Here is a 27825-nt window from a genome sequence, read left to right as displayed (position 1 = left end):
AGAGTCTAATAGTATTCGGTTACAGGAATTGAAGAATCAAATGTTAATTAATGATGCAGTCTTCATCATATAAATGGTTCAATAAAATGAATCTTTATTAAACTTATTTATGCTCTATTAAAACGCTTTGAACTCTCTTAATGCTTACATAGTCACAAGCCTTAAAAACACATGCGCGTGATTAACTTTAACTCTATTATGCTTAAATTCTCCACAAATCTCATATGTTTTGAACTGTGGTTCCTGGTCATCTATTATCCCAACTCAACAGTGCATATCTTGCAATGTGACTATTGAGGACACACACATTGCGATGTTGATACTCAATCGATATATTGTGCAGCCCTACTGTAGTACTTTCTGACTGATTTCCACAACCAGCATTATTTCATGATGAGAAATTCATTTTTATGTTTCATTGTCATAAACAATATAAAAAGTACAGTCATTGTACTACAGAAAGTACTATTATTCTACTAGTACTATAAGTACTACTAAAGGCCCAGGTATACTACTATTTCTGCTTTCCACTTTGTCTTGTGACTAGCTGTGTTTGGACAGCATTTAAAGTCACTGTGAACTGGAAGTTGCTTAGACATTTATTTCAGTATGTTGATGTACTTGATTGAAACAATATTGAGTAGGGGGCAAGGCTTTTTTGTGCAATATTTCCTTGTAGCAAACTAACGGTAAAAGGGTCATGGTAAAGAATATTCTGACTGAAGCTGTCAAATTGACATCAACAGAGACTAATTGGCACTCCAATTGTGGAAGCAAGTGGTCAGTCTTTGATTGAAGACGTTTTTTTCTGTGAATTGACTTACGTGAATGAATTATTTACCTATAAAATGTGCACTAAATAAATAAACATGGTTTATTTTGATGCAAGTCTCTCTGCAATGGCTCTGTGACTGTCTGTGCTGAAAACGCCTAGAAACACCCAGCCAATAGCCAGATATTTTGTTGGGTTGACTTTTAGTTTTTTCCCATGTTCTACATCAGTTAGAGAAGTGTTGTCAAAAGTACTGTGTAAATGTAAAAAAATGTTCATTGTATTAATGTGCTGAACAGATATGCATGGTCATGGACAGATCCTCTAAAAGTTACAGCATCCTAGTGCTCCTGTGTCCACTTATCTTTGTAAGCCATAAGTGAAAAACTTAAAGCACTTGCCATTGTAGCCAACAACACTCATATCTGTTGAGCATGATATGATATTGTGAAAACAATGATAATATTGTCCATTGAAATACTTACAGTAGATGTAATATAACAGCTTTCTGTTTTATTTGCATATCTTCATCACTTTGACTTTTATTTCCATGCTTGACTCCTTCGCTAAACTGAACAGACAGTCAGTCAAATCTAACGGCTGGGTGGTTTATTGAAATCTGGGGATATATCGATATGATTTCCCAACGCGATGCAGGATTATCCAATATCTTTCGTATATTCAGAATCAATTTTATTGCCAAGTGTGCTTCACACACACACAAGGAATTTGTTTTGGCTACAGAAGCTTCCAGTGTACATAAAGTGACAAGTGACAACACAAAATAAATATGAAAAAATAAAATAAATAAAAATGATATTGATATGGTTTGAGGCCACATGTGCGCATTCTGCACGAAACAGACCACCCTGAGGTAGAACAGAGCTCCACTTGCACAAATGAGTCATACAAAAGATTTGTTAAAAAAAAATTCACTACACGGAACATGGAGGAACATGCAGTGCCAGTCTTGTATCTAAATCTTACTCCATGGCCAAATCGAACTCCCCCTTGCATGTACGCGCGTGACACAGCGCCAGCAGCTGTCACAGTGGTTTATCAGAAACCTTTTATCGATCATTTCTTCTGCAATTGACAGACAAGAATGAACATAGAAGCATTGTCAATTTGACAAGCAGCACCTGAATGTGTTCAAAAGAATTAAAAAACTCCAAAATGGGACAAATTTATACCGCATTTTGAAAGTGAAACCACCTCATATTCACTGATTATAAGTTCAGTATTTCTTACACAACGATCTCTTCTTTACATTTACATTGTAACACATTTAGCTCTGCGTTCTGGTCTGTTATTGCATATTGACTTAAATTCTGATTATATTCTTTTTTTTATAACTATTTTTAGGGGTTTTCACCTTTATTGATAGGACAGTGGAGATTAGAAACAGGAAAGTGTGGGGAGCAGAGAGAGGGGAAGAATCAGCAAAGGACCTCAAGCCGGGAATCGAACTCGGGTCGCCGCGAGCACTTCGGTGTTATGTGTCGACGCACTAACCACAAGGCTATTTGCGTTGACCAATTTCGATTATATTCTAATCATTGTGTTTATTTATTCTGTATAATAGATTTATTTAGTTTAGCCCCTTAACTGGAGGATGTGATTTGATTTGTGTGTGTGCCTAGTGTACAAATGGTCGGGGGTTTAAATGATTATTAAAACTTAAAAATAAGTACAACAACAAAAACATCCATTTGTCTACCAAACATTTCTTGTTCTATTTAAATATCTTACTGTTAGCTACTCTTTCAACAAATAACAATATAAGAATGATAATTAAAATGATGATAATAACAGAGAGGGAAACCCCTGTGTTTGAATTATATTTTTCTCAAAAACTGTTTATTAAAGTTTTAATAAAGGCTTTGAGTCTTAAGTAACCATTTATGGGAAAGTACCGGATATATATCGTATACCGTCATTCCTCGTAAAAATACAGAGATATGATTAATGGACACCGATTCAGCAAGCTCAAAAAGCTTCCGGTAGAGTTCAAATGTTGTGGAACATACCACTAAAACTAAACTGACAATACAGTAGAGTCAAACCTCATCACTATCAAATTGTGTGTTATGCCTTTTAGACATCTATGTGTATAATACAACAGATATATCGGACTGTCTGATTCTGAGGTGTCCACCACCTGCTACAATTTTAAATAATGTTAAAATGTAGTCAGTGCCATAGTAAATAAGCAATATATTGTTTCTAAAATTAAACAACTCTCTACACTGAAAAAAGTGTTGCATGCAAAACTGTTGCAAACAATTTATTTGTGTTGAATTTAAACAAATTAAATTTAACAATGTTCAACTTTAATTTGTTTGTTTAAATTCAGCCCAAATAAATTGTTTACAACCACTTAATGTAAAAAAAAATTGAGTAAATCCAAGGAATCATCTTTGAATAATTTGTTTCAGTGTAGATAATGGGAATAAACTGTGCATCTGGAAACTATTCAAAGCCCTTTACTTTTTCCACATTTATGTTACAGCATTATTCCAAAATAGGTCAAATTTATTTATTTCCTGCATTGATCTTTCCCTCTATCCTGACTATTCTTCCAGTTCCTGCTGCTAAAAAACATCCCCACAGCATGATGCTGCTACCACCATGCTTCACTGTAGGGATGGTATTAGGCGGGTGATGAGCAGTGCCTGGCTTTCTCTAAACGTAACGCCTGGCATTCACTCCAAAGAGTTCAATTTTAGTCTCATCAGACCAGAGAATTTTGTTTCTTATGGTCTGAGAGTCCTTCAGATGCCTTTTGGTAAATTCCAGGCGGGGAGTGGCTTCCGTCTGACCACTCTACCATACAAGCCTGATTGATGGATTGCTGCACAGATGCTTTTCCTCCTGCAAGGTTCTCCTCTCTCCAGAAGAACACTGGAGCTCGAATAGAGTGACCATCGGGTTATTGATCACCCCCCTGACTAAGGCCCTTCTCTCCCGATCACTCAGCTTAGTCGGCCAGCTCTAAGAAGAGTGCTGGTGGTTCCAAACATCTTACACTCACGGTTGATGGAGGTTACTGTGCTCATTGGAACTTTCAGAGCAGCAGAATTTTTTTTTTTAACCTTCCTCAGCCTTGTTCTTTGAGACAATCTTGTCTCGGAGGTCTACAGACAATTCCTTTGTCTTCATGCTTGGTTTGTGCTTTGACATCCACTGTCAACCCTGGGACCTTATACAGACAGGTGTATGCCTTTTCAAATCATGTTCAATCAACTGAATTTACTACAGGTTAACTCCAATGAAGCTGCTGAAACATCTCAAGAATGATCAGTGGAAACAGAATTTACCTGAGCTCAATTTAGGGCTTCACGGCAAAGGCTGTCAATACTTATGTGCATGTGATTTTTTTCAGGTTTTTTATTTTAATAAATTTGTAACAATTTCAAAAAATCTTTTTTCACATTGTCATTATGGGGTATTGTGTGTAGAATGTTGAGGAAATGAATGAATTTAATCCATTTTGGAAAAAGGCTGTAACAAAAAAATGTGGAAAAAGTGAAGCGCTATGAACACTTTTTTACGAATGCACTATATTTACTGTTAGAGTAAAGTGGTGTAATTGTGTATTCATTTTGAACTGTGAGTGAACTAACCGAAGTTACATGCGTCAATATTTTTATATTTTACACAGAATAATAACAGAAAAATAGATACTATATATTTTTCTGTTATTATTCTGTGGCTACCATATATGATGATTTCCATACCAATAGAAACCAACCACCTTGTTTGTTTTTCTTTATTTATTATGAAATTTCTCAGTCAGTCACATCTTTTGGTTTGGACCATATGTAATCTCTATTTTAAAAAAAAGTAAGCAGAGAGTTCACTGCACTGGTCAAGTTCCTACAACTCAATCTTGCAAACTTCAGCTAAGCTGCACTTCTGATTATGGTGAACTTGGCTAGGTTCAAACAAAACGGCCTTTATTCTTCTGTGTGAGCAGAAGGAAGATTAATTTCCCTCTTGAAAGATTAGGTGAATACCTTGAGGGTAGTGACTCGTGCTGCTTGTCTGTCTGTCAAGCAGTGGCTGTGCCGTTAACGTCTGCATGTTTGCACTCCATACGCAAACCACAGCCCTCCTGCATGCCTGATTTTCCCTTCAAGATGTGCCGTTCCCCTGCAGATAGTCACTTTTCTTTAGCAGATAATAATTGTGCACTTGTTCTTTGATAAGCTAAAAAGAGCGTCTTCACACTTTTCAGGGGAGCCACAACACTGTGCCCCTCAATGGAGTTCATCAATGGCTTTTCCTGGATCAGGATGTTTTATTGTTAGTTATCTGACGATCTCTCTGGTGCACAGCTCTGATAACCTTCTCTCTGGGGTGACTCCCTCTTAATCTGTTTCCTATGGGTTCTCGTGAGACTTACGCCTGGGTGTAAAATCACATTGGAGGCTGGTTAACATTTTGAAGAGGATTCGAACAGATGCTGATGTTTAAAATGTTGCCATAATGAATTTAAGTTCAGGCTTAGGGAACTGCAAATAGTTCAATAAAAGTTTTAAGAAACAGTGTTTCTAAAGGGACTGCCCAGCAGTAGCCCTTGCTCCATTTTACAATGTCACAGGATCCCCGTGGGGCAAGTCTTGTTTACTGCCTGAAATGCAATCATAAAGACTGAGGTAGAGCTTCCAATGTTTTTCCCCACTCTCAAAACAATCTCAAAGCTCCCTGTGTACCACAGCTTTGAAACTGGAGATCCAAAGAAGAATGATCTGATAGTTAGTTGAAAAACTGAATTCTTTGGCGGTGTCAGCATATTATTAATCCACTAATAAATTATCTATTCTGTAAATATTTAGACTAGGGCTGCACGGTACTGGAAAAATCTTTTTTTTATTTATGTGCAACGGCAAAAACGTGAGGTGCGCAGGGCACATAAGCAGCATGCAAAACACTAGCGGCCATTAGTAAACTATTCAAAAGATGTCACTTTCAATGCAAAAAGCGTGTTAACTGTGATCAGCCCTTTATACAGCCAAACTTTAAAAATAAATAAAACTATATTTTCTTAATTGTTTTACCAATACCATTAATCGGTTAAAAACGCACCTTTTCAGTTAACAGTTAATCGATTATTTTGAGCATTCCTAGTTTAGATTCTATAAATATGTCCTTTAGTGTGTTTTGCTCTGTACATCCACACAACTATGAGGTAAATCTGAAAGCACTCTCTGTGCGTTTAATCCTGGACTAAGGTGTTTGGCTCAGTGGTGAGTTTAATGAGTCCAGGATGTGTTTTCAGCCCTCTTCTCACCTTCTCCTCTTCTGCTTCATCAGAGTCGCTCCTTCCCAAGAGGCTCTTTGAGCAAATCACAAGAATTCAGCTCCCTGATTAGAGTGGTAACCAAAAGTCAAGCCTCCGAATGACACAGACGCTCCTTCACAATTCCCTGGCGACTCACCAAAAACCCCCTTACCCGCAACCCCTGGCATTTGTGGCGCTTTTGTTGTTTTTGTCCACGTCAATGATCCATCCCTCCACAGGACGGCCACTGTTAACACAGCTGAGGTGCATTAGGCTTGTGTTGTTCTTGCTTCTTACCTGGCTCCAGGCTCTGTTTGCGGTCCCTTGTGTTTTCCTTCCACTTCAGTGCCGCCGCAGACCCCACGCTGGAGTCCAAGTGGCAGCTCTCGGAGGCTGTAATGCGCTTAATTGCCCGTGATGTTGTTCTTTCTGCAGTTTTGACATTTGGAAAGGCAGTGATTTGACAACGTGCTGTCAGATCCAGTATGTATCAGTGAAGCTGATTAATTGGAAGCGACTGGCTTGGAAAGCAGAAAAGACACAGCGATATTACCGCTGGTGGGATTTTCAGACAAGTTGATGGTACTAATAAAGCTTTTATGGTGTGGCAGAAGAGGCTTGTTGCCAGCTCTGCTACAGATGTTACTGCTGTGCCTTGGCTCCAAGTGAAAGTTGTAGTTTTTATTTGTGCATTACCTCAGCCGTGATCAGTCATTTCATACTGTGATAGGCAACAAGTAGGCTGCAAGATAAAATCTATTATAGGGCTGCACGATATTGGAAAATGCTAACAATGCGATGTTTTGTTTTTCTGCGATATACTTTATTGTATAAGCAATACTTTGAATATTAGGTCACTTTATTTTAAGGTTTGATTCTTGCTCTTAGCAAACCATTTAGACTTTTGCTTCAATCAACTCCTAATTTGCTCCTCATTAATAGTTATTAACATTGTTTAGGTATTGGGTAGGTTTGGGAATGTAGAATTAGATTATACAGAATATATGCTTTATACAGTAATACTAAAAAGCATTTCAATAACATGCGTGCTAATAAGTAACTAGTTAATTATGAGAATTGTTCCCTAAAGTGTTCAAGTTTGATTGATTAGAATGATTCTGTAGGGAAGTGAATCATACATAAATGTATTAAACAAACTTCAAGGATAGATACATGCAACAAAGCAAAGATAAAAGTGAAATTAACATTTCATGCATCATGGTTTTGTATATATAAATGTAAAAATTACACTGCAAAGTCAGCTCAACATTGCATATTTATGCGATGTGACTATTATGGATTCACATATTGCGATATCCATGCTGAATCGATATATATATTGTGCAGCCCTAATCTATAATAATATGTCTGTTATATTTATTTAATTGTTGTTATTATTATTATTATTATTATTACTAGCTAATGGTTTTTTATATTTTTCCTTAAAGTTGTGTTTAACAGGAAGATGATTTTTTTTCAACACATTTCTAAACATAATAGTTTTAATAACTCATTTCTAATAACTGATTTATTTTATCTTTGCCATGATGACAGTAAATAATATTTTACTAGATATTTTTCAAGACACTTCTATACAGCTTAAAGTGACATTTAAAGACTTAACTAGGTTAATTAGGCAAGTTATTATATTACAATGACCAAAAAATGCTTAAGAGGGCCTTAAATGGTTGAAAATTTTTTAAAACTGCTTTTATTCCAGGCAAAATAAAACAAAAATAAGACTTATTTCATGAAACAATAATACTGTGAGACTATCTTTGCTCTTAAATAGCACTTGAGAAATATTTGATAAAGAATAAATATACAACAGTAGGGCTAATAATTTTGCCCTCAGATGTGTGTGTGTGTGTGTGTGTGTGTGTGTGTGTGTGTGTGTGTGTATATATATATATATATATATATATATATATATATATATATATATATATATATATATATATATATATATATATATATATATATATATATACTGTGTGTATATATATATATATACTGTATATATTTATATTTTCAATTGTGCAGTGTACATGTTTCTTTTTGATCAAAATAAAAGCTTAATATTTTAACATTTGAAAACAAAGAAATTAAAGGGCACCTATTTTACCCATTTTTCAAGATTTAAGATAAGTTTTTTGTGTCTCCAGAATGTGTCTGTCAAGTTTCAGCTCAAAACACCCATCAGATTATTTATTATATTTTTCTGGACATTGGGATTTTTCAGCTCTGAACTCTATGTAGCTGTTTTTGTTGCCTGTGCCTTTAATGCTAGTTTTCTCCGCCCACCGTTCCCACATGCCTGTCAGAGTGTGCCTCAATCTCCGCCTCGGCTGCATCAGATAATCAGCACAGTGACAGACATGAAGGAAGCAGATCTCTTAACGTTTGTGAGAAATACTACAGTGAGAACTTTATCAATAATTATTAGATGTATTTGTTGTGGAGTTAATTCAAGCCTTTCGATAAATCACACACAATGTCATTACAAAGTTCACGCACACACAGCAGACATATACACACACAGCACACGCGTGTCCAACTTCATAAAGAAAAGACGGTTAAATCAGTAAAAATGTTTTGAACTTGTAAAACTTATTCTTGGTCACATTTGATGATTAGTTCTGGTAAATTATAAACACAACAGTGAACACCTTAAAAACAGTATTGCTCTGATTTTAATTTCTTCATATAACATACAGTATCTTGTTGGAAAAGTGAATATCAAAGTGTCCGTTTTATCCAGTATCATGCAGCCCTACTAATAAGCCTCTAACAGACTTCATAGGTCCAAGGTTGTCAGCTCAGTCTATAAGTTAACTTTAATAGGAATCTCTGACATGTTTTATTGCAGTGAGAGTGAACAGACACCTCACTGATCCCTGAGCAGTCTGGGGGTACATAAGTGCCTCCTGCAGTCATCGAAGCAGCCAGATCTGCACTGTAACTCTAGAGCTTCATTGTCACGCTCCATATCGCCTCACTGACCCCAGCCCAATTATACAGCTGACCCAGGTTTGATGACATAACCTCTGTGGATCGGGGTGCGATCACCTTGCGAGGTTCCCTACTGCCTGTCAGGCCACGTCAGCTCGCCATGCAAAGCAGACACTTCCCAGAGCTGCTCCCAGTGGACAGAGGCAATGAGGGGCTGCAGACTGAACATATAGAGCTTTTTTTTTTTTTGCTTTAAATATAGATTTCTTTCTTTTTTTGTCCTTTAGTTTCAGCTTTCAGTCAAAACGTTAAGTTGCTGGAAATTGTAGGGGTGCAACGGTTCAATCTACTCACAGTTCGGTATGTATCATGGTTTTAGGGTCACAGTTTTGGTACGGTACGGTTAGTGCTATGCTTAGAAAAAATGTCTGTGGAACAATTCAAAGAACAATGTACACATTTATTAGGTAACAAACAACTGACAGTGCAACAGCTTTACACATACAATATGACTGTAGATTTGCATGTTCTCGCATTAATTAAATAAAAGTAGGGCATTTTAAAAATTGTATGCTCAAATAAATTGCTTAAGAAAATAAAGAGTAAAAGCTTAAATTTCCCCTTTTTCTGTTTTACATCTGAACTCAACAGTCTCAACCAGTTATGCAGATAATAATTAAGTCAATACATCTTAATAATTGAGCACTTTTAAAGTATTGATCACTTCTGTTTACATTATGCTTGCATTACCAAGGAAACACATTCTTATTTATGATTTCTATATGATTTTATTATGATTCCAGAGAGCTCCGTTTACATACCATCATAGTGAATGAAACTTAAGCAAAGAGAGAGCGTTCGGCTCTTCTTACTTAATTCAGCGGCAACAGTCAGTCGAGAAGAAAACTGTTCTTAGCAGACAGCGGGTAAACAGAGTGAATAGCGGAATAGCGTATGGAACGCTTCTGGGTCTGGACACGGACCTCGATCCACCTTTTAGTAACCACTGATCTAGGCTATCTGTTCAACAACAACAAAAACGACATTCGTTCTGTTTTTGTGTCTGTCTGAATTTATCTTGAGAGTCTGTTGAAACACTGATGGCAATGCACTGTGATTTGGCCTTAGCTGCGCATTTGCGTTTTATCTTCTTCATTTGCAATGCTGAAACACAGAAACTCCACACGCACACACCGATACGTGAGGAAACGTGATGTCAACAACAGAATTACATACTAAGAGGTGATTGGACAGGTCTTCACACATGCAATGGATGGGAAAGGTAATCGGAAGCATACAAAGGCAGTTGTTGCAGTTGTTTTATTAACAAATAAATATTTATAATGCATATTCTGAACCGCGGATCACAGGGCGCACCGAACCGTGGGAGAACAATGGGACGATACGTTTTTTTTACAGAGAATTATTGCATCCCTAGCTGTTGAGGATTTTTATTGTATGATTTAAAAAAAATATATCTGTCAAAGATGAGATTTCTCACTTTGGTGCAGAGGTGGGTAGAGTATCCAAAGTCTATACTCAAGTAAAAGTACAAGTACTTTAGGAAATTTTTACCCAAGTAAAAGAAACAATCTTAAAAGGAAGAGTAAATAACTATCTGATGAAAACATTACTTGTGTAAATAGTCACTACCTCCTGTTAATTATTTTTCTATTTCAAACATTTCTCAAATGATTAACAAAGCAAGGATTTTTTCATTGTATTTCCTTTAATATTTTTTAACCTAATTAACCTAGTCAAGCCTTTAAATGTCACTTTAAGCTAAATACTAGTATCTTGATACATATGCAGTTGAAGTCAGAATTATTAAACCCCCTGAATTATTAGCCCCCGTTTATTTTTTCCCCAAAGGAGAGCAGATTTGTTCAACACATCTATAAACAACAGTTTTAAAAACTTATTTCTAATAACTGATTTATTTTAGCTTTGCCATGATGACAGTAAATAATATTTGACTAGATATTTTTCAAGACACTTCTATACAGCTTAAAGTGACATTTAAAGGCTTAACTAGGCAGGTTAGGGTAATTTGGCAAGTTATTGTATAACAATTGTTGACAATTGAAAAAATATATAGCTTAAAGGGGCTAATAATTTAGCCCTTAAAATGGTTTTTAAAAAATGAAAAAAACTAAAAACAAGTAAGACTTTCCCATATCCCATAGTTGCCATTAATAAGGTTCAAATTGGTATAACTTTGACACTTACTGTACATGACACTACATTAGGCTTGGCCGGTAATATGGTATACCGCGGGATCTAAAAGTGTGTGTGCGTGCGTGCGTGTGAGAGAATGAGAGAGAGTGTCCCGCGCAGATCTCTAATACGAACAAGACAAACAGGTGATCGTGAACTTAAGGTTGCATACACTGTATTCAGTTTCTGAATGGTTTAGGCACAAGCCAACAGTTTGGTGACACTGTATGAGCCTTGCATCATAATTTTTTTATTATGCATGGTAATACCGGATACTGAGGTAAAATAGGTTTGACAGTATCAAAATTTGGATACCGCCCAACCTTTTTTTTTAGGTTGGAGGTAATTCATGCATATGCTGCGATGTCCGTTTAATGTAAATGTAAATCACATTATGAAACTGCTTGGAGTGAAAACAGACTGAACCTTGGCAAGGTTTTTTGATCCGATAAACTTGCATGTCTTCCCCACATGTCATTCAGCACAGGCATGCACTCTAACCGAAAGCGGGAGACGCATCTCTATAGCAACCTCTCACATCACAACCTTTCCACCGCAGCACCTCGTGATGTTGACAAACGAGTCATATAAATCATATTTATTATCATTTGACAGTAACGGAAGACAATAACGCCGCCAAATGTAGCGAAGAGAAATTATTTTTCTCAAAAAATTTACTCCAAATGAATCTGAAATGTACTCAAAAAGTACACGCTGCCCAACAATTTTACTCAAGTAAAAGTAATGAAGTAAATGTAATTAGTTTCTGCCCACCTCTGCTTTGGTGTCTTCACTCAATAAAGTAGGAAAATAGGAAATAAATGGTTAAAACAGATCATTAATGTTCTGAAGTCTTTTAGGGTAATCTATGTATTCATGTAAAAATGGAGTGACTGCTACTTACTGAAGTACATAGAAGAATACCGATAATACAACACTGTATTAAATTTGAGGTAAAATCTTGCTGCCCGATGGGTAAAACTTAGTGTTTTAAAGGACATAGTGCTAAGTATAAAGTTTTAAAATCATCTAAATCAGTATTTTATGTCTGCATTCTAATGCTTTAATACTTCGTACATTAGCAACAAAAAATTGACATAAAATGTATAAAAAAAATGTGTGATTAAGTTTTTTTCCTCTTTACTAAAGAACGCTCGTTTACCATGAAATTCATTGGAGCCCAGAAGACAATGCCATTTCACCACCCCTAAAGTTCTTTTGTGTCCCATAGAGTTACACACATGATTTTACAGGTGTACTGTAGATAAGGGCTGCAGAATATAAAGTTTCAGCATGAATATCACAATGTGTGTGTCTGCAATAGTCACATCGCAGGATATGCAATGTTGAGTTGGGATTGTAGTTGATCAGCACAACAGTGAAGAATACATTTTGTTGAGTCACAGCAAAGTACAACCATAACAGAGTGAACGTTTATCATTCAACTCATGTGTTTTAAAGGCATTTCAAGAGAGTTTAAAGCATTCAGTCACAAAAAAAGTACATTTGTAACTTTATTGAGGAATTATTTTACTGAATTAGTGCAATGAAGTCTGTACAGTGTTATTTTACATTTCATTATTCAATTTCTATACCTGAATATAGTTTGACTCTCCGGAAAACTATTAAGCACTGTTTATTTTTTGTTGCTCTGTTGTAATTATTTTTCGCTTACAATTTGTTTACTATATTTTATACATGATTCACACTCTTAGAAAATCACCCCAATCAATCCTAATTATTGATTTCTTTCAAAATAGAGCTATTCAAGCCATCTGGTGAAATTGTATTCACAACACAATATATATCACTGAAAAACTAAATATCGCAATGTCAGACTTTTTCAACATCGTGCAGCCCTTCTGTAGATTTGAATTTTCTTTAATTTTAATTTTAGGATGAGCTATCCAATGGAATAGTGGTTACCAAAGTGGGGTCAGGACACCCTGGAGGGTCAGGGGGAGTCGCTTGATGATTTCCAAAAATCAAATTCATTTCATTAAACCATTAGCATTGCCATATTTTATCCATAACCTATAGAATATATAAAATTAATAGTTACATTTAAAAAAAAGAACAACATGCAAATAAAAAGCCACCAGCCTTCTTTTTTTTTGTTTTTTTGTTTTTGGATTGGGACCCCAGGGTTGATTTACGTTATCAGAAGTCAGATGCAGGAGACTGATTTTATGGCAGCAGGTTAAACTTTCTTACACTCACATACATTAAAAATAAAGGCCATGACTGAATATGGAGGAAGGTCTTAGAGCAGGGGTCACCATCATGGTGCCTGCGGGCACCAGGTAGCCCGCGAGGATCACGTGAGTTGCCCGCAGACCTGTTCTAAAAATAGCTCACCATAGCACCACATACCAGTAAGCTGCATCTAATATTTTTTGTAGTTATTCTTTTTAAATCACGCTTGCATTGGTGTAAAATTAAAAATTACATTTAAGTTATATATGTTATATATATATATAGTTATATATGTATATGTATATATGTATGTATGTATGTATGTATGTATGTATGTATGTATGTGTGTATATATATATATATATATATATATATATATATATATATATATATATATATATATATATATATATATATATACTTTAAAAACAATTTCAGACAAATGAAGTGTTGCATATTGATATTTATCTGTTTCCTACCTTGTTAAATCATTGTTGAGAACTATTGTGAGAAATCATTAACATGATCCGTGTCTTCACATCAATGAATATCATTAATTTTTAATAATAACTTACAACTAAAAGTAAATTGAGAAAATTTGTTATTGAAGAAGTGTTTATCAAACTGGTAGCTCTTCACATTAATCGGTACCCGAGAAGTAGCTCTTAGTTTCAAAAAGGTTGGTGACCCCTGTCTTAGAGTGACATTCTCCAAAATTAATTGAAGAATTGACTTAGCCCTATTGTTGTTTGTGCGATGTTGCATGCAATGTTTATGTATTTATAACCACCTCAGAGGATATTGGGCTTCACGAGTCACTGGCATTGTTGTTTTGGGGGTCGCGGACTGAAAAGTTTGGTAACCCCTGCAATAGAATAGGTTTATTTTGGAAAACATTGAAAGCATTGAAAACAATACTTTAGGAGAAAGTCTATCCAATCAAGTTTTTTTTTAAGTGATGTGTGGTAACTCAACTGTTAGTAGAAGATAACAGCATATTTCAGGTTATCATGTGTAAATATCACAGACTAGTGGACTTAATTCACTTTAAATGATGAAAATGATCATGAAAGATCTAAAATTGAATTACTCTGTAACATTCTGCATTATTCATAAAAAGGACAAACTCACACTTGTTTCTTAAAATAAGATTTTTTAATATTACTTATAATCATAAAGATATATTTACACACTTTACAGAAATAGAAAATAAAAACACAAAGCTACGCATGAAAGGAAAATCAAATAAAATAAGTACTCCAAGAGCTAAAGCTTATCTTTTATAAATTAGAAACCAAAAGTTCAAATATGTACACAGTATTTCAACCATTTCTGATACACTTGTTTAATTCATTTATTTATTTCATTTGTTTTTGCCCAGGTCAACATCAAAACAGAGACAGGGACTGTACATTTGGCCAGGTGAGTTTGATGAGCACACACCTCCAACAGGAATAAAGAGGAGGAATAATAATACCTTGCTTTTCACGTGGCCCACTAATACTGTTGAAATGCCAGGCCTGACTACCGATTTCGAGATTGAAAATGGATGGGTGTGCTGAACAAACAGGCCGTGTTTATGGATGGAGGTTAGAGCTCTTTATGGGTGTGAGGTGTTTTTTTTTTTTTTTCCGAAGCAACAGATGAATCAGATCATTCTTAGCGTCCCAAACATTTGGTGAACGTTTGGGAGAGTGTTGGGATTGAATTTCAGCTACTCGATCTGGTCCCCACATTTTACATGCACCGTGACAGGCTAATCGAAAACAAGCAGCCAAACGGGTCTCTCTTTCTGTAATGAATGTCTCCATAAAAACAATGCGATGAATCAATCACAATCTTATGTTTTGTATTTGTTCCTCTTTAAATGATTAAGACCCAAAGGGGACTCGCTTCAGACCTAGTTTCACTTTCCACAGCTCTGTTTTCAACATACAAACACATTCTGGATCCATTTCCCCCACGCAAAGGTCTGTGCTCAAACATAAAAATACCCTCTGAACAATTAAGTGGAACGTGCGTACAAGTGCATAGGACAAATTGGGCAGAAACACATGATAGAGTAGGAATGAGCGAGTGAGTTCATTCATATAAAAAGATTTGTGCTCTGTAAGTTTAACGTATGTGTTTGCCATTGCTGTTTTGAGTCTGGACGATCTTAATGGGGACGGCGGACTGGCAAATGAAAGCGAGAAAGCTCTTTTGTGTCCACGACAGACATATTGTGCGGCAGACTACTTTTTGTACACTTTTATACGACCATACACACAGAAAAAATAAAATACAGCTTTCCACACTCTATCAAAAAAGTAAGCTTTGGACAACCAGCTAGACAAGAATCAGTCAATTTAATTGTCACAAGACACTGGAAAACCATTACATGCCAAAAGACTTGTTTTCAGGATTTATTTTTCCAGCAGCATAATGGAATTGCAAAAGTGCAGCCTTGCATGTCCGTACAGAGAGCTGTTGGAGGAAAGCCAAGTGATTGATAGGGGTCTCTGCTGTAACAAGCTTTGGATTTTGTTATATTATTTGTCTTTGGATGTTTGATGAAACGGATAACGATCACCATCGGCTGGAAGGGGGATCGGGGTCGGTTGTCGTATGTAGCAGTGACGGGCTAGTTTTTGTTTCAAGATTCAAGGCTTGAACTGAACTGAAACACTGCTCGACGTTGCCCTGTGTTGAGGATGGTGAAGATACATTCATGAACAACAGGCGTTACTCTGCACCTCTAACAGACTCTTCAGACGGCAACTTCTCTGCGTTCTGACCTACTGATCCATGAAGCAGAGCTCTCGGGAGCACTATCGTTCTGAGAAAGCGTTAATGAAACCCACATCTCTGTCTGAGAGGGTATAAAATAATCATGGCGTGACTGGAATTATTAGTATTCACGGTGCCCAAAGATTTGATCCATTTTTAATCGCGGTGAGCTTGGCTGGGTGTTTTACCACTGTGGTTTTTAGGCACTCTCTTATGAAGAGCTGATTTTTGCCGCAAGGCCATGTTTGTGGTATATTAGCGGCGACTCTGTTTTTTTTTTTCAAATCCACAGAGAAATGGGGGGAGTGACTCAAATGCTGATTTGCATTAATGTCTAATTAAAAAGTCTAGCTAACAGTCTCATAAAAGCCTCCTCTCAAAATTTGTATTTTACTGAAAGCATTGACGATGCCAAGCCAAGAGTTGCTCATATTTATCGATTGTTACCTCATAAATGAGTTGAATACCATGGTCTTTCTGTGCCAATTTTGTGAGCTCTATTAGAGATTTCAGTTGGAAAATCAATTAGTACTGGGCTTTAATAACCATCGCAGCCACCTGTGCTAAAGAGGCTCAAACTCAAAAGGCAACTGCTCCCAATGGGGAGAGAACAAAAATGGCTTGTAAAAACATAGCTAAAGTGACGGATACATAAGCATGAAGCTAAATGGTGTGGATACAAATAATGTGTGTTTTTTTATTTAAATAAATGCGTGTAATATAAACCATACAGGCTTCTGTCACAGCACCCTGAGAAATGAACTGAAATTGAACACAAAATAACAACAAGAGAATGAGAACCAAACAAGAAATCATTTCCAGTATGATGTCAAATAAAGGCATCGAGTTCTGTCAGTCTAGGGGACTAAATCGTCAGATCTGTAAGGAAATTTCTTTTTGGTCTAATGTCTTCAAACCATGCTACCATTGCCTTTACATCGGATGTTCAAACATATGGCAAAATGCATACATGTAGTTAGATGTTATGCTTCCCCCGAGATAAGAGGTAACATGTTTACTTTTCTTCTCCTGGCAGCACTGTGGAGTAGATTTGCTATTTGGCACTTCATTAAAAGGAGAGATGGTCCGCCGTGTGAAGCAGATCACCCTGGCCAGTTAACAGTCATGTATCTCTGCCGTAAAGCAGCGTGTGTGTCATGGGGGAGGAGAAAAGGGCTCAGGACCGATGATCTCACGCTCATGGAAGTGGAGTGTGATTTCGATAATGAGACACTGTGGCTTTACCCTTAAGCTTCGGGTGCCTGACAACTCTTAGGCTCATTGGTGGGATGATGTGTAATGGCCATTGGACAGCACGAAGAGATATAATCCAGCTGTTTAACACAGATGTGCCAATGAATTATAGTTATTTGACATTTTCAGAGTCAATTATATAATCGGCAATTATAACTGACCAGATAACGTTGATTACATTTACATGCACATTCTGGAGATTCGCGTTCTTATCTCTTTTAAACTTATTTTCTGCTTTTTAGGTCATTATGTGAAATAATTTGTCATTTAAATCAACTCACTGATACTATTATTATGCTAATGGACCATCTTTGTTGTAGGCAGATGATGAAATTGGAAAAAAAACAATGTACGTTGCTGACCGGGCCATATTGGGCTCAAACATTTAGCCGTGTTCTTTATTTCCCTCATAAACACTATTTATAAGCCAAGAGTTGCCAACACGTAGCAATGGGACAAAGCGCTGTGGTCACCTTCACGCTGGAGAGAATGGGACTAGCACATCTCGGACAAGAAACTGACGCTTTCGGACTATAACTGTTTGGACCAGGCTCCCCACTGCTCACACATCATGCAAAGTGTGGCCATGAAAGGGCTCTAGAAAGCAAATGAGGAAAACCACAGGAGGAGAGAGACAGACAGAGAGAGACAGAATCTGATAGCTCGGGCTCAATACCCCCCACCCCCGTTCCCGGCCCACAAATCTTCGTAGAGCTGAGGGTGAGTGGCTTGTCCTGGTTTTTTGTGGACAGAAGAAGAGTTGCTTGAAGAACCAGCAGGTGCTATGGACATCACTCTTCAGGCTGGGCTAGCAAAGGCCCCTTGTTGCAAGGCCCCCCAAGGCAAAGGAAGAGCATAGAAATCAGAACCAAGGGGGAGGGCACTCTAAGCTGTGCCTGCGGACAAAAGAAAAGAGACATGAATAAGGTGCAATGCAGGAAACCATCAATGTTTTCTCTACTTTGACTAATTGGCACAGGTAGTGGGTGCTGAGCTGCACAGCTAACAAAAGAACAGTTACACAAGTCATTTAAAGTTTTAAGTATGCGAAAGGTTAGTTAGTATGCTAAAACCAGTTCTTTCAGTATCTAGTATAGAGCATTCATTACACATTCAATAGCAAAATAACAATGACCTCCACTGGCTTTCACTGTATTAGATGGGAAAACACTATTTTTGTATCACCGAAAAAGACAAGCATCCCAGCAAACAATTTTGTGTTTAATAGACGTCTAATAGACATCTAAATGTAGACAGCTTGGCTAAAACAAGGCTAAATTTGGGCTGTCAGTGAAAATCTAATATACATCTAAGAATAGCCCAAAACTAGACTAGTCTTTAAATAGACACATAAGACAGACTTTATGTGTGTAGTCATTAATTTTTGTATTTGATGGTCTAGTTTTGGCCCATTCTTAAGAGGGTTGCACACCGGATGCGCCTCGCAGTGCCATGCATTTTAGAATTCTAAACATAGATTTGTATCAGGGTACCCACACCAGCGCCACAAGTTGGCGGCTGTCCATGGTGCCCAGCTACGGCTCAGGATACTATCCATATTTCTGCTGCGCCACAGAGCGTCATCTGAATAGTTTTATTTTAAATACCATGCAAATGTGTGCGATACTTTCATCATGTGCGCGCCATGTTGCGGCGCATCCGATATGCGACCCCGCTTCAGATGTCTATTATATTTTGACTGACAGCCCATATTTAGCCTTGTTTAACCAAGACGACTATGTTTAGACGTCTATTAGACATCTTTTAAAAAGAAAAAACCTTGCATCTCTATCTACCTTGAATGAGTGTGAGTTTGAGCTGCTTTTACAGTAAGTTCTACAGTAAGCTAGAAACACAGAAACCCCACTGCCAGTTAGCTTTTCGAAATTGTTATTTTCAGAGCAACACAACCACAATAGCAGGGCATGAAGGCATGCTCCGTGGCTTATGGCGATCACTCAACATAGAAGTATAATTCAGCCTTTATCTAACTAGAAATGCTAATAACGGAGCATGCAAATAAATATCAATTGTTTATATACTGTTCATTCAAGAATATATATGAATCAAATAGTTTATAAAAATAAAAAATCAAATCTTTAGTTAACTATTATTTATTGGTATTGATTTTATTTTATGATCAACAAAATATATTCTATATTAGCGTTGAACAATATATCGTTTGAGCATCCATATCGCAATGTGTGTATCTGCAGTAGTCACATCGCAGGATTAGATTATTTATTAAAGATTAAAAATAGAGATATCATTAAATATTGTTAAAATTATTTAAACAATGATGTTATTTTTAAGTTTGATTGTTCAATTTCTATATTTTAATACTGTTAGACTCCCCAGAGAGCCATAGAGACCTATTTAACTTTTATTTTTGCTCTGTAGTTTTTATACAGCACATGCTTTTAATTTATTATATTTTATGCAGATGCACTGCATAGAAAAAGGCTTGATCACCCCGGTCGATCTAATTGAAATCTTTCCAATTAGAACTATTCAAATCATCTGGTGAAATTATATTCATATCACAATGTATATCGCAGCAAAACAAAATATCGCAATGTCAGATTTTTCCAATATCATGCAGGCCTATTCTATATATTTGTTTGTTTCGATTTTCTAAACTAGAATTATGGAGGTGTGGACTAGGGTAGATCACCCCATCCAAATTGTCATCAAATGCACCACCCCCATGTCATTTAAAACTTTATTCTTCTAAGATACAAAAATATATTTTGACGTTATAGTTTACTTTATTTTCATAAAATGTAAGGCAACGTGAACCGAAACTGTTTGGTTCCCACACTTAACTTTGAGCAAGAAACCTATGTAAATCAATGAGGTCATCATTTACAGTTTTTGAGCCATCATGACTTCACATTGATTTCAGATAGTAGCTCTAGAGCTTTTTTTCTTCCAGTACAACAGTGGCCATTGAGTGATAAGAACCATCTTTTTACTGGCTGTGTGACACCTGCATAGTTCTGTGTTTGAGTCACGCACAGTGCAGCACCACAGATTCTTATCTGAACCTTGTTTTGTTTGTGATTCATCGTACGTTTGTTTGTTTGTGCCCTATGACATCATGTTGATTGTCAGAAAACAACAACAGCGAGCTACGGGCACTTTAAAAGAGGAACTTTGCGTCAGGCAGTTGCTTTTTGTTCCCATCGGTACTGAATGAGGCAGATTTCCAATTTCTTGCTCTCTGCAGTGCAGTGCCTTTGTGCTAGAAAACCTTTGAAGAGGAGCTTTCTCAACATGTGCTGTTCCTCTTATATGTTGTGGCATCTGGATCTTGTAACTGGTTGTTCATTCTTGTGTTGCTTGTGTTCCATTAACACAACCTTCAGTTTTCATAATCATCAGCTGAGCTTTTAACCTCCTTTTTTGCTTACTCCCGCTTATCTTACTATGATAAAGTCTTGTGTTTTGTAGAGTTAGACCAGTTGGAATAACGCACAGGCAGTGCATCTCAATTAACAGCACTTTAAATAATTAATGTCTACCCGTTTCTTTAAAAAAACAACAACACACACACATGCATCTGGGTTACAATGAGGCATTAATGACAGGCAATAATGAAAGTGCTAAAATACTCACTTCAATAGGTTTAATAGACACAAGGCATAATCAGCGTGTTAACGTGATTGTAAAAGAAATGTACTAACCATTTAAACTTTACAGCTTTAAATCAACTGTACAATTTAACAGGGAAATATCTGTCTGAATTTATTAGCTTACATTTTTACATGTTAAATTTTGTAATGATTGATCATTACTTTGAATTTGTATTTTTCTCTTGTTTTCTTCAACAAGCCGTTTTGTTGTACAATATCAAGCTCTACCCTGGGTTATCACCAGTGTTGGGGAAAGTTACTTTTGAAAGTAATGCATTACAATATTGAGTTACTCCCCAAAATAAGTAACTATTTGCATTACTTTGTATAGTAAGTAATGCAATACATTGCTTTTGAGTTACTTTGTAATACTTTTTAATACCTGGCGGAGGCTTGATCTCCTTCAGAACTTGTTTTTTTTTTCTTTCTTTTTTTTAATAGAGGAGTTTTGTGCTTAATAACACACTGTATAACAGGCTGTCCACAGGGTCTTAAAGTCTTAAAATGTTTTCACTGTTTTGTAGGTCCTAAATCATTTTAAACAGGTTTTAATTTTCTTCTGTCCATGTAACGCTACCCAATCGGGTCGACATCCATCCAATCACCAACAATCCATCTTAATAAAATCAAGGAAAGAAAACTAAAAACATTTTCACAATTCCTCATGATAATAACAGAGTAATATTTCCCATAACATTATCTTCCATTCATATAAAAACTATTGACAGAAATAAGTGGAAGTAGACATAAAATTTATAAATAGATATGAAACTTAATGTTTTATAACAGTAACGCATTAGGTTAAATAGAAGTTATACTCAATCAATTTGGACCAAAAGCCAACAAATATATATTTTTATTTATGTAACTGTCTCCACAATAAATATGCTTTTAACAATGTTAAACTTGGCATTTGTATTAATAAAAATAAATATTATGTTGATAAAAGTGTATACAGCTAGTTTTCTTGTTTTGACACATTGAATTATATTGCTAGGAAATAATTACATTTTTATTTATTTTTTGTGGCACGCAAAATTCCATTGGGCCAACCGGGCCATTAGAAATAATCATTAGTGTTTAGCCCTGTATAACTTGAAAATTTCATTCATAATGGTCTTAAAGGGGTCTTAAAAAGTCTTAAATTTGACTTGTATAACCCTGTACAACCTACACCTTTACTGGTACCTTTAAAAACATCAAAAAATTCTATTTTAGGATAATATCTGAGAACTTCGTGACCCCAGAGCTCTACATGGCATATATGCAGATTATTGAAAGTTTAAAGCAATGTGTTTGCTACTTTTTACTATTTGTCTTAAGTAAAATCACTGTCCATTGAGACCATCCCCATTTCCTTAATGCGTTCAAAATAATGAACACATTCTCTCGTTGACTGTTTGATTCATTGTGACTACTTTAATTTTAATTCAGCAATTTATTTTTTAAAAGCTAATTAAATTAATAAGTAACTCGCATTACATTTTCAAAAAATTTACTCAAATATTATTACTTATTTTTTTAAAAGTAATTCGTTACTTTACATGTTACTTAGAAAAGGAATATTACAGTAGTTCCTCGCTATAACGCAGTTCATTTTTCGCGGCCTCACAGTTTCGTGTATTTTTTCAATTTGACATGCCTTTTTTTTCTACTGAATTATTGTGTCCTGCTTAGCGCAATGTGTTCTGTGTCCTGACTGGCTGTAGACCATTGTCATTCAGTCTCTTCCGTGCCGTGTCTCTTGTACTGTACAGAATGCGTTCAGCTTGCCAAATTTACATAAATCTTCGATCACTAGCAGTGTGACTCTGAAGTGCTGTACTGTATGTTTCCAAATAAACCCCATAACATCGACCAAACGTTCTGCACCCTCAAAGGCAGAGGAAGATGCTAACCATCGTACAACAAGTTGGACTTCTGGACATCCTAAATAAAAGTAGAAGTTACATGGCGGTAGGGCGTCATTACGGAATAAATAAATGAAGGTCGAATGGTTTTGATCTTTGGTTTTATTCTATAATACTGGACTTATTTCTCTACGAAGGTTTGAACTTTGAGAGTGTTTAAACAAGAAAGAAAAGTGTGAAAATGTTAATACCTGTCTGATAAAATTGTATAAAGAGTGCAGTGAGGGGTTTTACAGCCTTAAAACATCTTTGATAGTTAAAAATATAAAGCTGAGTCCACTTTGTGGATTTCACCTATTGCGGGTTATTTTTAGAACGTCACTGCCGCGAATAATGAGGGACCATTATATTACATAGCTCGCACTACTTGTAATGCATTACCCTTACACTGGTTATAACCATATCACCCATTTGCTGCTGGTAACCCTAGATAAAAGACTAGTTTAAAAGTGAAGTAATCTCTAGTTTTTACCACATTTCTGCAGTGCAAAATGATGTGTTAAAAGGCTTTATCTAGATCAGGACTATTCAATTGGCGAACCCAACACTGAGGGAATTTGTTTCGGCCCTCCAAATAGTGTGACCAAGACGTCACAATAGGCCGCTATAGTTATGAAGTGACGTGCGTCTGTTCAATACAGCACGAGCTGTAGTTGAAGGCTGTGCAGAGAGTGAGTCACCTGACATTAAGCGAGTGATGCGGGCAGCCGAAAACATTTGGATATGTTTGTAGAAAAGGCCTTTTGTGCAATGCACTGATATCGTTTATAGTGATTCAATGATTAGCCGATTTCACTATTAACCGCGCTTTAATTCATTACGGTTAATTAATCATAAAGAAACAATGCCGTGTTTCTGATGCGCAGAACAAAACTGCTGCAACTAAACAAAGTTATGCCAACTGTGTGCTAGTTTAATGGTCCGAGCTTATACCGAGACTAATACGCATGCACATTAGATTAGGTAACACCAGGCTGTTCACATATTGCGTCTTTTCCACAAGCAAGTTCATTATTTCCGATGGAGGGAGCGGTGCGCGCGTGGCTCGCAAGCAGACCGACTCGCACAGTAGAAATGATCTCCCGCTGTAGTGATGAGAGTTGTGTGTGGCTTTCAGTACAATGTAAACAAACAATATGGTAGACGAATTATTACAAATTATTAAAATGATTATGTAGGTATGAACGCAGATAATAACAAGTTTATTTAAATTCTTAGCTAATATATAGCTTAAATTTACATTAGACAAATACGATTTTTTATTTATTCTTTTTTGAATTTGTTTATTCATTGTTCTGTTATTTATTTTTATTGTAAATTTGTCACTCATGTTTAAATCAAAAACTTTTTCATTTATTTTTAAGTCCTAAGAGAGAAATGGACTATTGTTTGGTTTTTATTAATATGTTGTGCTTTATTTATTTACTGAGCAGCAATAAACAAGACTTTAAAAAATAAGCAGTTTTCTTGTGATTTTCTAAACTATTAGTGTTTTGAATTGAATAAATGCAAAATAATCATGATAACCGTGAAACCATGATTATTCTTCAGATTATAATCGTACAACCAAAATCTATAATCGTTTCATCGCTAATTGTTACGCAGTTTAAAACATAACATATGAATGTGTCTGAATGTACAGGGTGGGCCATTTATATGGATACACCACCTTAATAAAATGGGAATGGTTGGTGATATTAACGTCCTGCTTGTGGCACATTAGTATATGTGAGGGGGCTTGTAAATAACTCATGAAAGAATAAAGTTATGTTTAAATCCAAGCACACGATTGTTTTTCTTGTGAAATTCCCACTAAGTTTATTAAGGTGTATCCATATAAATGGCCCACCCTGTAGAAGAAGCCTACTTGAGCAACACTGATTTTGTTGTGCTTCGAAATACAACATTTAAATGTTTGTAAAACACAATGCACTGATGTTATGTAGTTTCAAAATACGACATATTAACGTTTTAGTGTAGAAAAAGCCAACGTGGGTGTCTTAAGGAGCAAAAATACAGCATATGGGCTCTTATATTGCTGTTGTGTCATCACATATTGCAAATCTCTCCGGCCCCTCATTTGGCATGATTTTCATGAACTGGCCCCCATGACAAACTAATTGAATAGCCCTGATGTGGATGATTATCAAGCAACAGCTAATCATATTAATTGATTCATCTCATATTCACATGCATTAGACATTCACAGAAACACTATGCGTTGTTTCAGAGTTTGAGGTGAAAATATTCAAACGCTGATGGAAAACTAAACACTTATAAGAAGATTTGCAACGCTAGTGCTGCATTGCGTTCATCCGATTAATGACAACGACTGCAAATGTAAAACAAAGGATGTTAACCCAAGGTTTAGGATCTTGTAGTGTGAAGCATAAGCGTTAAATAAGTGTTTCCCCAGTGTTTAAAGTCAAGATCTTTTTATTTGTTTCTCAAATGTTTCCTAGAAAACAATTTTAATTTCTCAACCCACGTTCTAGCAGTTCTACTCGAGCAATGATTTCTTTTTTGTTCTTGTATGCTGTTATGCATGCAGTCAAGCTTTGAACATCTTTCTCATCCGCAGGCATCCATGAAAAAAAGAGAAAAAGCCTTTCAAGTGCCTCCACTGTGGCCTTGTTCAGTGGTTTTCTGTCTGTTATCAGCCCTTGAGGAGAGCTAATTGCCCCAGTCAGTCTGTGCCCCGTTTTTAGCCATAGATGATGAAGTGTGAGGCTACATTTCTCACACTGCACAAAATGTGAGATGTTGTACACAAGCCAGATGCAGGTCAAACACTTTAGTGGGAGTCCCTTCTGGGCCATGGTCTGATTTACTGTACCGTGTCATACAGTAATTATCGCAACATGTTCTCTTTAGTGATAAAATGTCTGTCAGGGAAATGAATATAAATGTAAATGTATCACATTGTGGAAAATAATGAACCGTGAGTGGATTAGGAGAAGAGTTTTGGGGTCTGGTACTGCCGGATTGATTGGCACATTAGTCGCCTCAAATGGACTGGTTCAGCAGAATAGGCCCAAAGGAATGTTGGTGAATGTGCTAAAAGACGTGAACTCTGAACCCTAGTACGGCATGAAGGGAGCTGAAGAAGGAGCCGAGTGAAAGAGAAATCTTCGTCTTGTTTAGGGTTGAAGTGCTGTTTGTGGACTCCACATTGTGAGGCACTGAGCCGTTCCATTTAATGGAGCTACACAGCTTCCTGCAGCTCTCCTTATTGTGCTGTCAGTATACTGGGGATCAAAACAAGCCTTGACTGCCCAATTCACTCAATGAATCTGTGCATTTTATTGGGCGGGATGGGAGGACATGCATAGGCCTTGGTCTTTGTGTCCACATCTATAGACATTAAGATGAGCGTTGACCTTGGTTTGATGAAACAAAAGAATAGGAATTGTTTACTAATATTTGGGGAAAAAAAAGAGTTTGCTGGAGAAATATAGGGAATATTCATTAATTTTCCTTCAGCTTAGTCCCTTAACGTCAGGGGTAGCCACGGTGGAATGAACTGCCAACTATTCCGGCATATGTTTTACACAGGGGATACCCTTCCAGCCACAACCCAGTGCTGGGAAACACCCATACACGCTCAGAGTTTATTCAGTTGACCTATATAGTGCATGTCTTTTATGTTCGGCGAGCGATCGTGAGCTCTCTGGAGAAAGTGAAACCGCTTGCACTTTTAGACGGCCTCATAAAACAAAAACAGGACACGGCAGATTTTGTTCCTCTTGGTTTTGTGGCTGTTCATCAAGATGATGACAAGGTTTGTTTAAGCTTGGGTCGACCATGGCTCGTTATTATATGTATATAGTATTACAATGTAATGTCTCGGCTGTGTATTTAAAAATAGGTACGGTTCGCATTTAGGTACCTTTTCACAGTGGAGGTACCTTTAAAAGCGTACCAAACTGAACCTATAGCACATGTGTTTGGGCTCTAGGGGAAACCTACATGAACACAGGGAGAACATGCAAACTCCACACAGAAATGCCAAGTGGCCAAGCTGAGACTCTAACCAGAGACCTTCTTGCTGTGAGGCGACAGTGCTAACCATTGAGCCACCGTGCCGCATATTGGGGATTTCTCACTTTTTTTATTGTTTTTGTCTCTCAGCTTTTAAAAAAACGATTAACTATGCCATAAAGAGCTGACTTGTTCTTCTCCATAGAATCTGGGCTTATATGAGGGTTATTTATGGCAGGCTAGTGTTGTGGGCTCCTGTGGGGACATTGTACCCTGTCGAGTCATCCTTTTGTGTGGGACCATGTGTGAGAAAGCTGTGAATGAGTTTTCTCTGCTGTCCGCTGAATTTTTGTTTTCTTTTTTTCATATAAACCACTTATTTTCTGGAAATACTGTGGGTCAGCAATTTAGTATGAAGACTGTAAGTAATAAAGCATAAACGTGCTGATAAGATCTGTCAGATATGTTTCTCTTTTATTTATTGATGTTGTAACTTGAAAGTTTCCTTAATAGAGGCCCTGTTAAAATATAGGCTTTGGTCTGGAAATTTCATAGAGAGTGTTTGTAGGAAGAGAAAACACTTTATTAGACGTAAAGATAGTTTTGCCTGAGGAGTCGTTTGTGTAGACGATAAGCTAAATATGCTTTTTGTGTGAAAAACAAACTGAAGCGCTTCAGACGATATGCTCGAGTGTTATCATTGGATTGGAAAGTTAATTGGCATTATAAGGATAACGGAAACATGTTGACTCACATATAATGTAACATTTGCAATGTATTATATTCCACTCTGTGTGGGTTTTATAGATCTGCTGGAGAAGATTGGGACCACAGACGCTAGCAGTCTAAAGT

General features: G+C 36.6%; 1 protein-coding gene across 1 annotated transcript in view; it reads right to left on the bottom strand.

The window, feature by feature from the left end:
* Positions 1–14596: 14596 nt before the first annotated feature.
* apln (apelin) overlaps positions 14597–27825 on the bottom strand; it is a 33467-nt gene continuing 20238 nt past the window's right edge. The window contains exon 3 of the mRNA XM_056472097.1: positions 14597–18343. The gene's annotated coding sequence lies outside the window, so the exon portion shown is untranslated. The remainder of the gene's footprint in view (positions 18344–27825) is intronic.

Source organism: Danio aesculapii, chromosome 14 (assembly GCF_903798145.1).
Source record: "Danio aesculapii chromosome 14, fDanAes4.1, whole genome shotgun sequence".
Lineage (NCBI taxonomy): Eukaryota > Metazoa > Chordata > Actinopteri > Cypriniformes > Danionidae > Danio > Danio aesculapii.
This window is presented reverse-complemented; position numbering and strand designations above follow the sequence as displayed.